The sequence below is a fragment of the Calidris pugnax genome, unplaced genomic scaffold, assembly GCF_001431845.1.
Source record: "Calidris pugnax isolate Ruff unplaced genomic scaffold, ASM143184v1 scaffold65, whole genome shotgun sequence".
In the NCBI taxonomy this organism is placed as follows: domain Eukaryota; kingdom Metazoa; phylum Chordata; class Aves; order Charadriiformes; family Scolopacidae; genus Calidris; species Calidris pugnax.
Window position 1 is genome coordinate 1,509,056 of NW_015090785.1, and position 14,452 is coordinate 1,523,507.

General features: G+C 39.0%; 1 protein-coding gene across 1 annotated transcript in view; it reads right to left on the reverse strand.

The window, feature by feature from the left end:
* PER2 (period circadian clock 2) overlaps positions 1-7,409 on the reverse strand; it is a 47,563-nt gene extending 40,154 nt beyond the window's left edge. The window contains exons 1-2 of the mRNA XM_014966273.1: positions 7,369-7,409; positions 4,030-6,365 (exon numbers count right to left, since the gene is read on the reverse strand). The gene's annotated coding sequence lies outside the window, so the exon portion shown is untranslated. The remainder of the gene's footprint in view (positions 1-4,029; positions 6,366-7,368) is intronic.
* Between the last annotated feature and the right edge of the window lie 7,043 nt (positions 7,410-14,452).

Genomic DNA, 14,452 nt, shown 5'->3' on the forward strand with positions numbered 1-14,452 from the left:
ACCCAAACCAAAAAACCAAAACAAAACAAACACCCACACCAAACCAAAACCCCAACTTTGGGCTGCTGTACTTAAATCCCTTAAAGAAAGCCATATAAATCACTACTCATATGCTCATAAGCATGAACTGTCAAAAGACAGGCTCTTAGCATAGCCCTAAATTCTCTAAAGATATTTAGTGCAATATTACAGTAACACATATATCAGGAAAATTGTGTTACTTACGGGAAGTGCAATGATTGTACCACAGCTCTCCTACTCTGAATGCAAACATTTTGCCATGCAAACACAATCTCTTCTCCTGAATTCTGAAGCTAAAGAGTATTACATATGCTATGTTTTTCCAGCCTCAAGAGCTGTCTGTAAATATTTTTTTGGAACAACCTTTCCTTGGAAAATTATTTCCCCAAAGTCTTTTCTGTAATCTTTGGAAGTTTAAGAGACGATAAAATTGTGCCATAGCAAGCATGTAGATTCTTACAGCTTGAAATTCTGAGATGTTAAGCCACTGATGAGTAAAACTTTCCAGCTCTAAATATCATGTATTGTCTTGTCTCTTCTCTTCTTTCCCTGACACCTAGGCTAGCTTCGCCCAGGTATTTGTAGGGAACTTCAATAGTGCTTCTTTAGGTGGGAGAGAATAGTTCCCAAAATAAATATACATATATATATATATGCTGTCCAATAACTTCTGAGGAGTTTCCTGTGCCTCCTTGAACAAGAGTTGAGTAATTCAATGACAGTAAAGATTTTAGGGTTTTTAAAACTATTTTTATTTTAACCAATGAGTTCAAATTAAGACAATCACCAACAGAAAAGAAATAGTTACTGGCCTATATGAGACACCATGTGAATTTTCTTCTTCTTGATACCTGGCAGAAATTTATGTCAGAAAACGCTTAAGTTGTGTTACTTTTTTCTCTAACTAGCAACGTGCCAGAGCTTCTGCAGCTTTGCCCACAGTAAGTATCTACGCAGTTCCGACATAACTACATTACAGTGACTACAATATGGAGTCCACAGACAATGGTGCCAGAAAGAAAAATGAGTATCCCAGTAATGGAGCAGATACAAGTTTGACATTTTTAAAGGCATCTTTCAAGAAGAATTGGCTCAACTCCTTAAGTTGGAATGGTGTTCTTAGGCAAAACTGGAAGACTAATGTCACTGAAAGTCAGTCTTGCATAAAATTTCTTCTGTTTCAAAATCTCAACAGCCTCCGTGCCAGAGGCGCATACCAGAGTAAGGAATACAGCAAGAATAAATAGGAAGGAACAAGAAAAACATTATGATAGACTTCCAAGAGCTTCTGGGGAAAGGAGCAAGGAGTGTTTCTAAAACAAGAGCTTGTATAATAAATAAAAAAGCCAACATCCCTCGAAGTAGCAATGTTATTATATTCCATAAGTTTGGAGAGATTTCTAAGATGACACTGGAACAACTGTGAAAAAAGAACAGGCTGCCAGTTACCCTACACCATGCTCTGTGCCCGTAATTCAGGTAAGAACTGATGCATCTAGCTAGACTTTACTCTCAGACAGAGGAAGACCTTAAGTGGAACATCTGCATGCATACGCAAGCACCATGCAAACACTTCAGGAGCACAGAGGGTCAGTCATCCCAGAGAGACTAATTAACCTTGAAACTGGTCTCAGTCAAAATGCCATAATAAATTGCACATATTCATCCCACTTATATGCTCAAATAAATTTCCAATCCGTAACCAAACAAGTGAAAAGGTAAAAGCTAGCACGCTTTCCCAATCTGAGGTTCTCTCCTGTTACTGCCATTTGAGGACAGTAATTGCACTTCAGACCAAGTTCAGTGCAAGTGCAGACAGTCACATGGAAACACAGGAAGAGCTCTTTTAGGTTTGATCTTGAGAGAAGCACATTAAGCCAGTTTTTTCTTAATTTTCTGCTCCATCTTTCTACACTTTTAAGGGAGGTTGTCTATTTTGACTCTATGAATAAGAACTTCATTTTAATCTTGACTCCATGAATAAGAACTTCTTTTTAATCTTAAATTGGCACTGGTTAAGCTTGACCCTTGTGGGGGGTTTGCTCTGTCTAGAAAAGTCACTCTGGCAAAAACTAGAACTCTAAGATCCTGATGCAGCTTATGAAAAGGACAACATAATTCCACTGGGCACTAATGGCAAATGTAGGCTTTAATACGCCAGGTAAGATGTACAGAAAGTGTCTCCTGGTTATTCATTAGCTACAGTAGCTCCTTTATCCTGCACTAAGGCAATGGAAACAGCCTGAACTTCAGTGGTCACAGAAAAACACACCAAGATACATATGGACAAACGCTAGAAGCAATAATGGCTTTATGCTTTTGAAAAACCCTCCTAAGAAGGACTGTAGAACACCAAGGTGGCAGATTTTTTTTGAAACTATGGCATTTAAACTCAAAAATCTTGTTTCAGCAGAGATGTGGTTACATTCAGAGAATAGATTTTTCCAGATTTCTTTTCACACAAAGAATATCATGTCTAATACTGGCATTTAAAGAATGAAAAACTAAAAATCCTGAGTCAAAATGATCTAATTCAAGAACTGAGTAAGAGGTAAATATCTGAAGATTCGAGTCTAAATTTGTAACTAATATGAAATCAGCAATATTCCCAAATGAAGCAGGAGGGGTACCACAGCTCGTGACTACACTTTAGACGTGAGTATTTGAGGACTCCTAACCATATTAGCACCAATAGGAGACATCCCTAATGGTTAAGATTCAATTCTACTGAGGATCTTATCAACAAGAAAAGTTCCCAGGTCTTCTGGATGATTGTTTTGCAAAATAGTAAAAGTTTTCTCATTTGTATGACAAATAACTAGCAGGGGTTTAATCATATAATGCAATTTCAGAGAAAATTTAAAATTAACATCTACAATGAATGCATCCTCCCTGTGCAATTAGACAATAATTAGGTGTTTGGTAGTAGCAAAACGTTAGGAAAAAATGTTGAAAAACAAACAATAACCCAAGAAGTGACTTGTCTAGCTGTACTACTTCACCAGCAATAACATTGAGAACTTCACTTTTTTTTTTTGCGGCAAGAGACAGAATAATTAACAGAATACCTTCACTAGGACACTTTCTAGGAAGGGGAAAAAAAAAAAAAAAAAAAAAAAAAAAAACAGTAATGTTTCCCTGTCTCCTTCCCCAACCCAGCATTAATACTTCTCTCCTACCTAAAATTGAAAAGTCATATCGTCCAAAGGGAAAAAAAAAAAAAAAACAAAAACAAAAGATGGCAGTATTCTCAGACATCACTATAAGAAAAAGTAACAGAAGATGCTTAATAATTTCCTGCAAGACTTTTTTTTTTTTAATAGATTCCTCATCTCACTGCAAGTCATCATAAAAAAGTTTCACTCTCTTTCTTGATGAGGAATAAGAGGTAAGCCAATTTTCTACTTACATCAATACAGTTATCAACAGCATCTAGAATATCACAAGTGCTTCTATAAAAACTGAATTTCACAGCATTCATTTCACAATTTGTTGATAAGGATTCACCTTTAGTTCAAGAGAATCCTGAACACAGGACTGCTACTTAAATGAAAGTTAGTAATATTTTTATAAAGGTGATCCTAACTAAGCACTGCTTACAGTCACCACTTTGTAACAGAGGAGTTGATCAAGACATAGCCTTGGTCCATAGTCACCCACGTGCCACCCCGAATTTATAGCAGCACCTGTACAGGAAGAGGTCAGCACCAGGCCAGGGCCCTTGCATCCATAGTAAGGATGCTTCCAAACAGATCCTGTCCTCAGTGAAGAAACTCAAACCCAGATTAAAGAGTAAGTATGGGTTTAGGCTAAAAACATTTTAGTTTCAAATAACACAACTCCCAGTTTATACCTTAAAAATAGTTGTCAATGAATATACATATATGACTGAAATCACAGTTCTAAGATAAACACAGAACAATGTATTTTCTGCTTAAGTTCTAGGTGGGTGGGAGGAGAAGCATCTTTCTACTAACATGAATCATAACAATTACACGTGTTTCTTACCTGTTTTTTCTATGAAAAGTTGGTAAAACTGTTTATCAAGCTCCCTCTCAGCTAGCATCAAAAGCATGAAGTGCCTAGGTCCAGAGTCTCCCACATGCATATAATTCTTGTCTCATCCTCTTGTACTGGAAATCTTTGACCATTACAGAGTCCGGACACCTCTATAACTATAAAATATAAAAGAAATACCTGGGCCCCCCAACAGTGTCCTCTTCAAACAGATACCAGAGAGATGCTCACAGTTATGCCATGCCTATGCAGATAAATGTTGGTTAAACACGAAACTGTCATCCAGCAGAGGAATCAGATACAAATTTGCATTTAAACACTTTTGGTCTAAAATAAGGTCTTATAGAGTTTTAAAACAACAGAATCTTCAACACTAGATAAAATAACCATTCCGGTTCACTATCAGCATGGCATCATACTATCTGCATGGGCTGATGCAGCCACTATGAATGAAGGGCCAACCTCTCCAGGAGATAGAGCAAAATGCCCAATGTAGTTCAAAGAAGCTCCAAGTGCTTAAAAAGTTTGGTTAGAATACCATTTTAAGACCTCATCTAAACTCGTCCACATTGCTGAAGGCATGGTATGAGCATTAAAGAATTTACTAGGCAGTTGCAAAATTTCAATTCACAGAATCACAGAACAGCTGGGGCTCAAAGTGACCTCTGGAGGTCTTCTTGTCCAACTCCCTGTTGAGGCAAAGTCACCCAGAGCAGGCTGCCCAGGACCATCTCCAGATGACTTTTGAATATCTCCAAGATGCAGATTCCACAGCCTCTCTGGGCAATTTGTTCCGGTGCTCACTCACCCTCAGAGTGTGTAAAAAAAATTTTTAAAGTGTTTCCTTACATTCAGAAGTCTGTACTAACAAAATCCAACAACACTATTACTCTTCCTAATAAAAACAGCTTCCCCAAGAAAGACACCAGGAATTTCAGCAGGAAAAAGAAAATCTGAAAGCTCTTCTATTAAATCTAGGAAGCTAAGTGTGCTGGTACATGACACTGCCAATTAACACAAAGAAATAGTAGAATAAAAATCAGAAGTTCAGAAGATCAACATTCGTGTGGCAAACAATTACATCACTTTTAAGTGCTTCATTTGAATATGCAGAAGGAATGTTTGGAACAAAAATTTGGAACAGTGTTCAAATCCCAAGCTAACCATTTTGGAAGACAGCCCATGTTAACATGCCTTAATTTAAAACGCTGCACGTCTACCAACTGTTAAAAGTACATTTGTGTTGGCCAGACTTAAGGAAGAATTTATTCACAACATTCCATTCTGCATAACATTGCAAAGCTGATGTGAATTCTACAAGCCTTAGATTACGATACGAATCTGTTCTTTAAATATTTTGCCTCTGTCTTTATCATAAATTGATAAAACAGGATTTATGTTACAAGCTCTCTATCTCTGACCAGGAGAAGTGTTAGAAATTACTGTACCTGCAGGTACTTGCAGATTGGCAATTTTTAGCTTGGATGCTGAAGATTTGGAATGTCTTTCAGTGCTAGTTAAATCCTAGTTTGAAAGACAGCTCTTCCAATTCCCTCACACTAACTCATCTCCCTGTAATCTGTATTTTCTTAATGAAGTTAAGGTTCTACCTTTACTAATCAAGATCTATAAGAAATTAGCCACAATGTCTTGCCTGACTGCTTATGAAGTGACATAACACTTCCCTAGTTTGATGACCTCCTCCATCATGACATTTTCATAGATAAAAACAAATTTCAAAAAAGTTTAACAGAGTCTAGGTTTGAAGAGGATATTTGCTGTAGCAACATGTACTATTTTAATTGGGTATCATGTTGGCTTCATCTACTTAATGCATTTAGGAAGTCACTAAGAAACTACTTAAAATTCTCCTGATAAGCCTTTCTACAATTTAACTGAAAGCTAGGACAAATCTACGCCAAAATTATTTTTATCTAAAACTAAACACAAGTTATTCAAACCAGGCATTTTAACAGTTTGAGTAGAATTAGAGGCAGCTAAATCTAATCTTCTGGTTTTCTATTATTTATCAGAGGAAATGGACCAGTGACTGAGTATGCCCAAATCCCAAAGAACTCATGAAAGAGCTCATCCATGTATGGGATCTCATGAAAGTTTTTACCACAGAAAGAAGTATAATTTGATCAGTATAAAAGAATATAGAACTTGTGACAACATTTCCTTCGCTACTGAGATATAGCTATTCTAAGCACAGAAGACTTCAAATATTAGAAAAGAATGAACAACCTGTTTCAGGGAACGCACCTGTATTACAGGATCGCCACCAAGTTCACTTTCTGCAGAGAACTGAAGTCACACCTGCAGCACTGAAAAAAGAACATTGCGATCTTTAAGGACCTATTCAAAATCACATTTTGTAGCCATAGAAAAACAGGTTCTGCTACAGTATTAATCCTCAAATTCTCAGTTACAATTTCATCTGTATTGCAATATTACAGTACTATCCAGAACTGCTATACTTCCCTTTCCTGTCTTGGGCCAATATTGTCCCATTATCAGATTACATATAACAAAACCACTCGGACAAATAGTCTTTGCATCACAGATGACATGCCTCCACCTTTCTCCTTTAAAATCTCAGCTGTGTCCTTTTTTTGCTTAAATAACCATCAACTTTTTTCATTTTTCAAAATATTTCCATAATTCTGATCATCTATTCTCCTATCTTAATCCACCACACATTCCACCTGAGGTGTAATAAGCTTTTTTTGTCATCAGCTTCTCACACATTGAATATAAACATGCATAAGTCAGTATCTCTGAGACCATGCATTCAACTTCTGAAACAGAGATTCGAATAGTATCAGCCTGTTAAAAAGTAAAGCACAACTGGCCAAAAAATACTGTTGGAAGCTATGACCTGCTTTCTAAATCAAAGCTTACAAGCATAACATTTTCTTTTCTCCTCCAGAGCTATCATCCTGATTAACTGATTAACACTAGCTACTTTGTTTTCTGGACCCCAGAATTTTCCTCATCATTAAAATTTCTTAACACACCTGCAAGAGGCATCAAAAGACTGGAAGTTTATTAATAAACTTCTGCACAGACAACAATGCAGATCTAGTACTTGATACTGGATGCTACACTAAATTTTACTTTCCTAAAGATTTAGAGAAGCCACATCATTTCCACATGCTTCATACAACAGGTCTTTAAAAATGTAATGTGCTTAATATATTTTTATTTTTCTGACATTACAACTCAAAGGAAGCATACAAAGCAGCAACAAAAAAAACAAGTTCAAACTCACTGAGAAAGAAAGTGCTATTATAAAGCACTTTCTTGGGGACAGCATAACACACTCACCTTAACGAATCGACTAATCAAGATCTTTCCAAATCTGAAAGTGTCATCAATGTATTCCTGTTTAAAAAAAAAAATAAAAAATCAGAAACAAACCCCACCATACTAAAAACCCGCATTATTTATGAAACAAATACCAGAAATTTTACTGATAAAAATATTTACGATTATTTTAACCTAACTTCTCAATTAGATCCTTAAACACTGCACAGAACAACTATTCACTGAATTGTTCCCTTTATAAACATAAGAAACCCCCAGAATTCCATCTCCATGATCTTTATTTATTGTTAGACCATTGTTTAGATAATACAGATATCAACACAGTGTATTTCAAAATCAACTACTCACTCATCTAAGCATTCAAGCTGAAGAATTAGTATTATTTACTATGAAATTTGGGATCACGTATTTGAATTCAAGTTATGTTTCTTCTGTTAAGACTACAATCTTAAAACATTTCACCATCGAAATACAAATTCTAAATTAGCCTTAATAGATTAAAAACTCTTCAGAGAGCTAACTCAACTAAGCAAAAGTATTGACATCATGACCAAAAGTAGTTTCATATTCCAAAATACAAGTATGCATTCTTAAAGCACTAGCTGTTCTCAGCTTACTAAAAACTTACACTTCTTTTACTTATAGCAGTCTGAAAAAAAAAATCACAGAAATAACCTTCCTTAGCTATGTCCCAGAGGGCAAAACAGGAAAAAGAAAATATCTGTCAGTCCTCAAGTGATGTTTCTTAAACAGTCCCAAGCTTATGTCATCAGTTCCTTCTATTCCTGAAGCACCTGCAGCACCACTATTATTTAATTTCCTTCCAGTTTTAGTTTGATTTTGTTGTTTTTAAAGCCGCTTGTTCTCCCCCTGGAGTAACTAATAACAAAAAGTTAGCCTGAAGTAACAGGACAAAGTCAATTCAGTTTTACTATGAATAGCATGGTACCAGCACGTTGTTGAACTTATCAAGTTCACCTCACCTATGCTATGCTGACCAGCACAGCCCAGCACCTGACTGACTCATCATTGGCTTTCCTGTAACTGTAAGATGCCAACTACCAAAGTAATCTCCCTCTCTCCTCCTCTTCCCCCCAAAAAAACAGTCAGAGCCACTCCTCCATCACCTAGCAGGAATTGTTCTCTGTCAGACCAGAAGGAAAGCTTATTTTACCCTTTCAGGTCATTATTCCTTGTTCTGTTGAGCCCACCACCTGTGCTCAAGTCTCCACAGTGGATTCGGATGGTTTATCCACAGGAGCCAAGAGAAACTGTCTCTTTCAAATTTATTCCTTCAACTTGAATAATAAGCCATGGCGCACAGCTAAGTTTAATTGTCAGCAGGTTGGGTATTTGCCATAAAGAAAAAAAAACAAGTGAGTGAGTTAAACACAGTCTCCTTTCCCTGCCTCATGCCAGTTTCTAGACATCCTTCCAGTTTTACAATAGGTACCTTCTTAAAGATGAAGTTAAATTCTTTGTATTAACTGTGAATTTAAAAAGACATTTGAATTTCTTCCTAAACAGAAAACACTATTCTCTTCCTGAGTGGAACTGGAGAAATTATTAAGCAGGATATCGGTAGTAAGAACTCCTTAATATTTGTATATGTGACTCTTGTCCCTTTTAAGCAAAATAACAAAAATTATTAATTTGAGGAAGTGGGGTCACAGAAGTGAGGTAAAAAAAAATTTTATCAAATTGCAGTCCTTTATTTCACCTTTATTATAGGTGAAACCAGAAAACTAACGCTGCTCTTTAGACATTGCTGCAGTTCATACCCAGTTAAAAGATTTCAGTCAGAAAGAAAGTCCCATTCTGGAAGACTCTGTGCCAAATAAATTCTCTGACTATTGTTAATACGGCCCCCACCGCATCAGCAATACACTCCACAAAGCATGGCAACCTAACAAACACGATGTACTTGTCCTATGAGTTCGCTGTATTAGTACCGAGAAATAAGAGCTCAAGTCACAGAGGAACCCATGGTAGAGATGTAATTGAAATAAAAGAAATGCTTTATATACTGAAGATCTTTGTTCAATTAAAGAAACTAAGTAGCAGAAACGTATAAAAGTACATGTAATAAGGTCAAGCACAAAAAACGTACAAAGATACAAAAGCTGCAAGGAATAAGGAGTATAGAAAGCAAAACCAACAAAAAGAGAAGTACTGGACATCCTTACCACTTCATCTTGTCTCCCTAAGCTTCAGTTATAAAAAATTACAGGTATTATTTAACAGTGAAGTGCCTCTGTTTTAGGACAGGGTGTTGGAAAGGCAATATAGCTTTGGTTCTACATTTAAAAAGACAGTTCTACTTTTAAAAGCCATCCATACAAGGAAATCACTAACTATTCTACCTATAAGAAAAATCAAGCATTAAGAATTACCACAGCACACTCAAAAACAGCTGGAAGCAAACCCCCAAAGTCTTTCCCAGATGTTTTGAAGTACAAATGAGATCTCATTCCCACTATCACATCTTTTCAGCATGAACATCAGTACCACTTCCACCAAACTTCTGCAGCCTGCTCACACAGTCTGCAAAATAACCTCCTTCTCTTTCCCCCAAGAAACATGTTTTCTGCTTATTTCAGTCCACTTGTCATGTAAACAGCATGCTAAGTCTCTACCCCTTCAGAACCTCCAATATAGTTTTGCTTTCTATTGGGAGAAGATGAAGGAAAAGGGAAAATCATACTCCATGATTATATATCTCAAGGAAGGGAAATTTAGCCTCACTTCTTATTGTGTCCTACAAGCAAAGCTGTCTAAATTTGACCACCAAAAAAAGTCAGAGAAATCAGAAGGCTCCTCTAGGACTATCACACAGTACTTCAGCAGCAGCTGAAAACATCTGTACAAAAACTTCTCTTGAAAGCTTACAATAGCTTTCACACACACAAAAAAAAAATCCCCAAAACTCACTTGCATATGTGGATAAGCAGGGAAAACATGCTCTTCAGAACCACTGCCTATGCACTTCAGTTTCACTTGCCTGTAAAACTTGCACGAAACTTATACACAGCTGCTATCCCTCAGGAGCTCTTCAAGAGGGAGAGATGACCAAGCAAAAGGACTCTATACTGGACCGGTACAAGTCCAGTGCAGGCATTCAGACATAAAGACCCTATCTACACTTAAAGAATAACCTTAGAAATACAAAACAGAAGCACGGAATCCTGATTTGCCCATGTTCCAGCACTGCTGGCAGGCAGAGTCCAAGCAGGCTGCACGAGCGTGCCTGGTGATGTACTAAGCCACTTATTAGAGTGGCAGATCACTGTGCGTATGCTCAGGCATGTGGACACCCATGTGTTCGGCTGCTTTCCTACTACATATGGTTGCTGGCTCACTGTCAGCGTAAACAGACCATGCTCTGAAGAGTAGCTTCAGAGCCTCTCCACAGCCTTTGCGGACATAACCAAACCATCTGACCCTTCTTCATTTTGGCCTTCTCTGGATTTCACAAAAGTGGCCTGGGGCCACAAGAAATCCCAAACACAGATCACAAAGCCATTAGCCCATGAAGTGTGCTTTTGACTGCTGCCTTCTCTTTTCCCATGCCCTTTCAACATGCTTCACAGAAGAAGTACCCCACCTGTAGCTACAAAGACACAATCCCCCCAAAAACCCCTCCACCTGTCAGAAGGTGGAGTTGTTCTTCACTAACCAACAACTAGCAAGCAAAAGGTTTGCCTTGCTACCAACAGCACATGCAACATGAACAGCCTGGCCTCCACTACAGCCATGGTTAAACTTAAGGAGGCAATTAAAACAGGGGACAGACACCTCTTACACAGCACACAAAGCATCAGCAGCATTACTTTCATGAGCACCATTTTCTGCATCCAACCTCATCTGTACCCAAAAGTGCAAGTCAAAGCCCTTCAGAGTAATAAAACTTTATCACAAAGAATAACGCAGATATTAATTGACCCATTTGCTGTTCGGTGCTTGCCAAGCTAGGTTAATATAATAAATATTCAAGCAGTTTAAAACTTGTGGAATAGGATTGTAACCGGATGTGGAAAGTATGAATGCAGCAAGACAACGCAGTTAAAAATCTCTGTAATCCATCAGCCTTCTAGAGGAATTCTAGGCCATGCAACCAAAACTGGACACAAAAATTCCTTTTCAGAAACACCTGATTATCTAGTAATTATGATGTGGTAACGTTAGGAGTATAATACAGTGTCTACAGGACGTTCACGCCAAGTGTTACACAACTCATTGCTAAGAACATGATGTTCCCTTTTAACATAGGCCAACCATAGCAACCCTATATAAAACGCTACAGTTGATCTAGACTAGTGATAATTTACTTGTTCTACAGGCTAGTGGTAATCTACTTGCTTTTAAACTACACCAAATATACCACATCCCATAGTAGCTTGCTCATGTGTGTATACTTTATGGGGTTAAAAAAGCTTTTCTGCAGTAAAGCACTTTTTAATAACGTAAAGATGTTAGAGAAATAAGGGTGTGGCAAGAACCCAGGAAAAAGAAAATTAGTTTATCAGTCTGTATCTAAACCAAACACTTCCTGGTCATAATAAAAAGTCTGAGGTAGAAGAAAAATCCAGAACCCTACTTACAATCCATTTCCCCATTTCATTCTATTTTCAAATTATGGCTCAATTCCACCAAAAACTCAGTTTATGCAAAAAATGTGATTGTTCACAGGGGAAATTTATTACTATAAAAACACATTGTCCAGGGACAGGCTCAAGTTAGTTTATTTGATAAACTGAGTTGTTACATGTTTTAATCTTATGACTGGGAGGAAAAAAAAGTGGAAAAGTAAGGTATTATGCTATGAGCTGCCACAATATGCTGTCTTTTTAATGCCTCTCTGTGTTAATCCAAAAGAAATTAGAGCAAGATATAAAAATGAAGATTACTTAGATTTTCACAGATAGCATTCACATGTTAAAATAAATATTGGAAACCTACAAAAAGTCCTACCAACTGACAAATAAATAAAAATCCCAGCAAAACCATGTAATCTTTGGATCATAAATGAAACCAGAAAACTTCCTCAATCTGAAGAAAGTGCACAAAAGCCAAAATGCTGCTTTCCATGCCTTTACCTTCTAGACTAGGTCAAGCCAAACTACGCTTCTTCACAGTGCAGGACAAGCCATGCTCTTTCACTGCACAGTGCTGGACACTTATGCCAACGGACCACCACCTGAAACGGCCAAAACCCCACCAAAACTGAAGGATATTACTTTTTTCTTCTACTCCAGGCCAAAGGCTCACTTTTTTCCATCATGTCTCACTAGCAAGGTAGGCAACCTCCACAATCTGGAACAAGGACTCTACACCTCAGGACAGCACCCTAATAACAAGGCTATCAACAAGCCCTGGATGAAGTGAGGACATGGTCCAGTTCTCCAGTGAAACTACTTCACTTTGCAGAAATAATGCAAGTTTCAGTAAAAAAGGGCAAAAAGAAAGATCACAAGAGCATGCAAACGCACACAAGCATAAGCAAGAAGGAACTTGATGTTACAGCGCAACAATGTGGGCACTCTCCCTAACATGCATCAAATTCTAGGCCCTGCTCCCAAATTTTGTATTCAAGAGCTGCTGTGTAGAGTGCATGAATGGCACTGTGCCCAAGGCTGAGATGATCGAAGACACACACAGATGCTGAGGCAACCTAGGAGGTATGAAAAGTTTGAGTTTCATCAAGTTCAATGCCCTCAAACCATCTAACATACAATGGGATCTGTTTATGGAATGGGCTGACACCATCACGGCCTTAGCTGCCTTCTTGACATCCTCAAGTTTTATCAACAACCTTACATTATCAAAACTAACCATTTACATTCAAGTAGCTACTCCTCACTACCGTCATTGTGATCAATTCAGATTTTTCCTTGACAATAAGCAAAAGACAGCTCCAAAAGACAGCTGCAGTTTTGACAAATGTTAACTAACGAACATTAACTGTCATCTGTAAACAAACTCAGTGGTTAAAACATACTGACAACTTGAGTTTCTCACTATACTAAGTCAGTTCTTTACTGTTGACTTGACCAGACAATATTGCCGCTAGAATCGTTACAGAATTTCCACCTTTTCCCCTTCACTTGTAAATGCGTAAGTGGCAGCGATTCAATCTCAGATGTACAAACTTCTGAGTCTAATATTCGGAAAAGAAAAAGAAAGACAGCCTAATACCATAAACCAACGTGTTTCTTCAAAATCCTTCATGTGCACAGTCTCAGCCAAGTTACTGTTTCACTGGATACAGTTTCAAAGTGCTTCAGTTTCCAAGGACCAGAGACCTCATGCTGACCTCTTCGGGGGCTTTTTAAGCTCCTGGGGTAGACAAAGCGGCACTATAGCCTATCCTAACCTATTACAGAAAGTCAGTTGCAAAGTGTCAGCTTGACTGTTACCATCCAGCTCATCTATTTGCATGAAACTGTACTTACATAAACTGTTTTGTAATCACGCATGTAATAGCGTGCAACTAATGTCAACAGAGACACAACCACACCGTCTTAAGGAACAAAGTGTCCTTGCAACCATAGGCAACACAAAAAAAAAGAAACCCGCAGCACCTGTTGCCTACCCTACCTGTAGCTCCCGCATCCCAGCAGCGTGCTGAGATTCTCTCACTCACTGCCACACGGTTCCTCACGTGAAAAAAAGCCACCCAGCCGCGTACGGGCACTATCGCCTCAGGGGGAGGAGCGCAGGGCCGCGGTCCGTGCCCACCGGACCGGGACACGCGTGTTTCCCAAAGGTGCCACCCGCGCCTAGGCTCACAGCCCCCGAGCTCTCCACCGTTCGCACAGACGCGGCCGCAGCCCGCGCCCCACAGACGCCAGGGACGGCGGATCGGGGCCCCGCCGCAGCGCCCAGAGAGTGGGGCCGGCCCCGCCGCCACCGGACCCCCCCACGGCCCGCGGGGCGGGGAAGCCACGGCCGCCCCACCGCGCTCCTCCTCCACACAGGCCTGACCGCCGCCTCGGGCGGAGGCGGGCGGGGGACCCTGCCGCCACCCTCCCACTCTGAGGCGGGGGGGACCGCCGGTCCGGCCCCCCCGGGGGCGGGGGGGCGG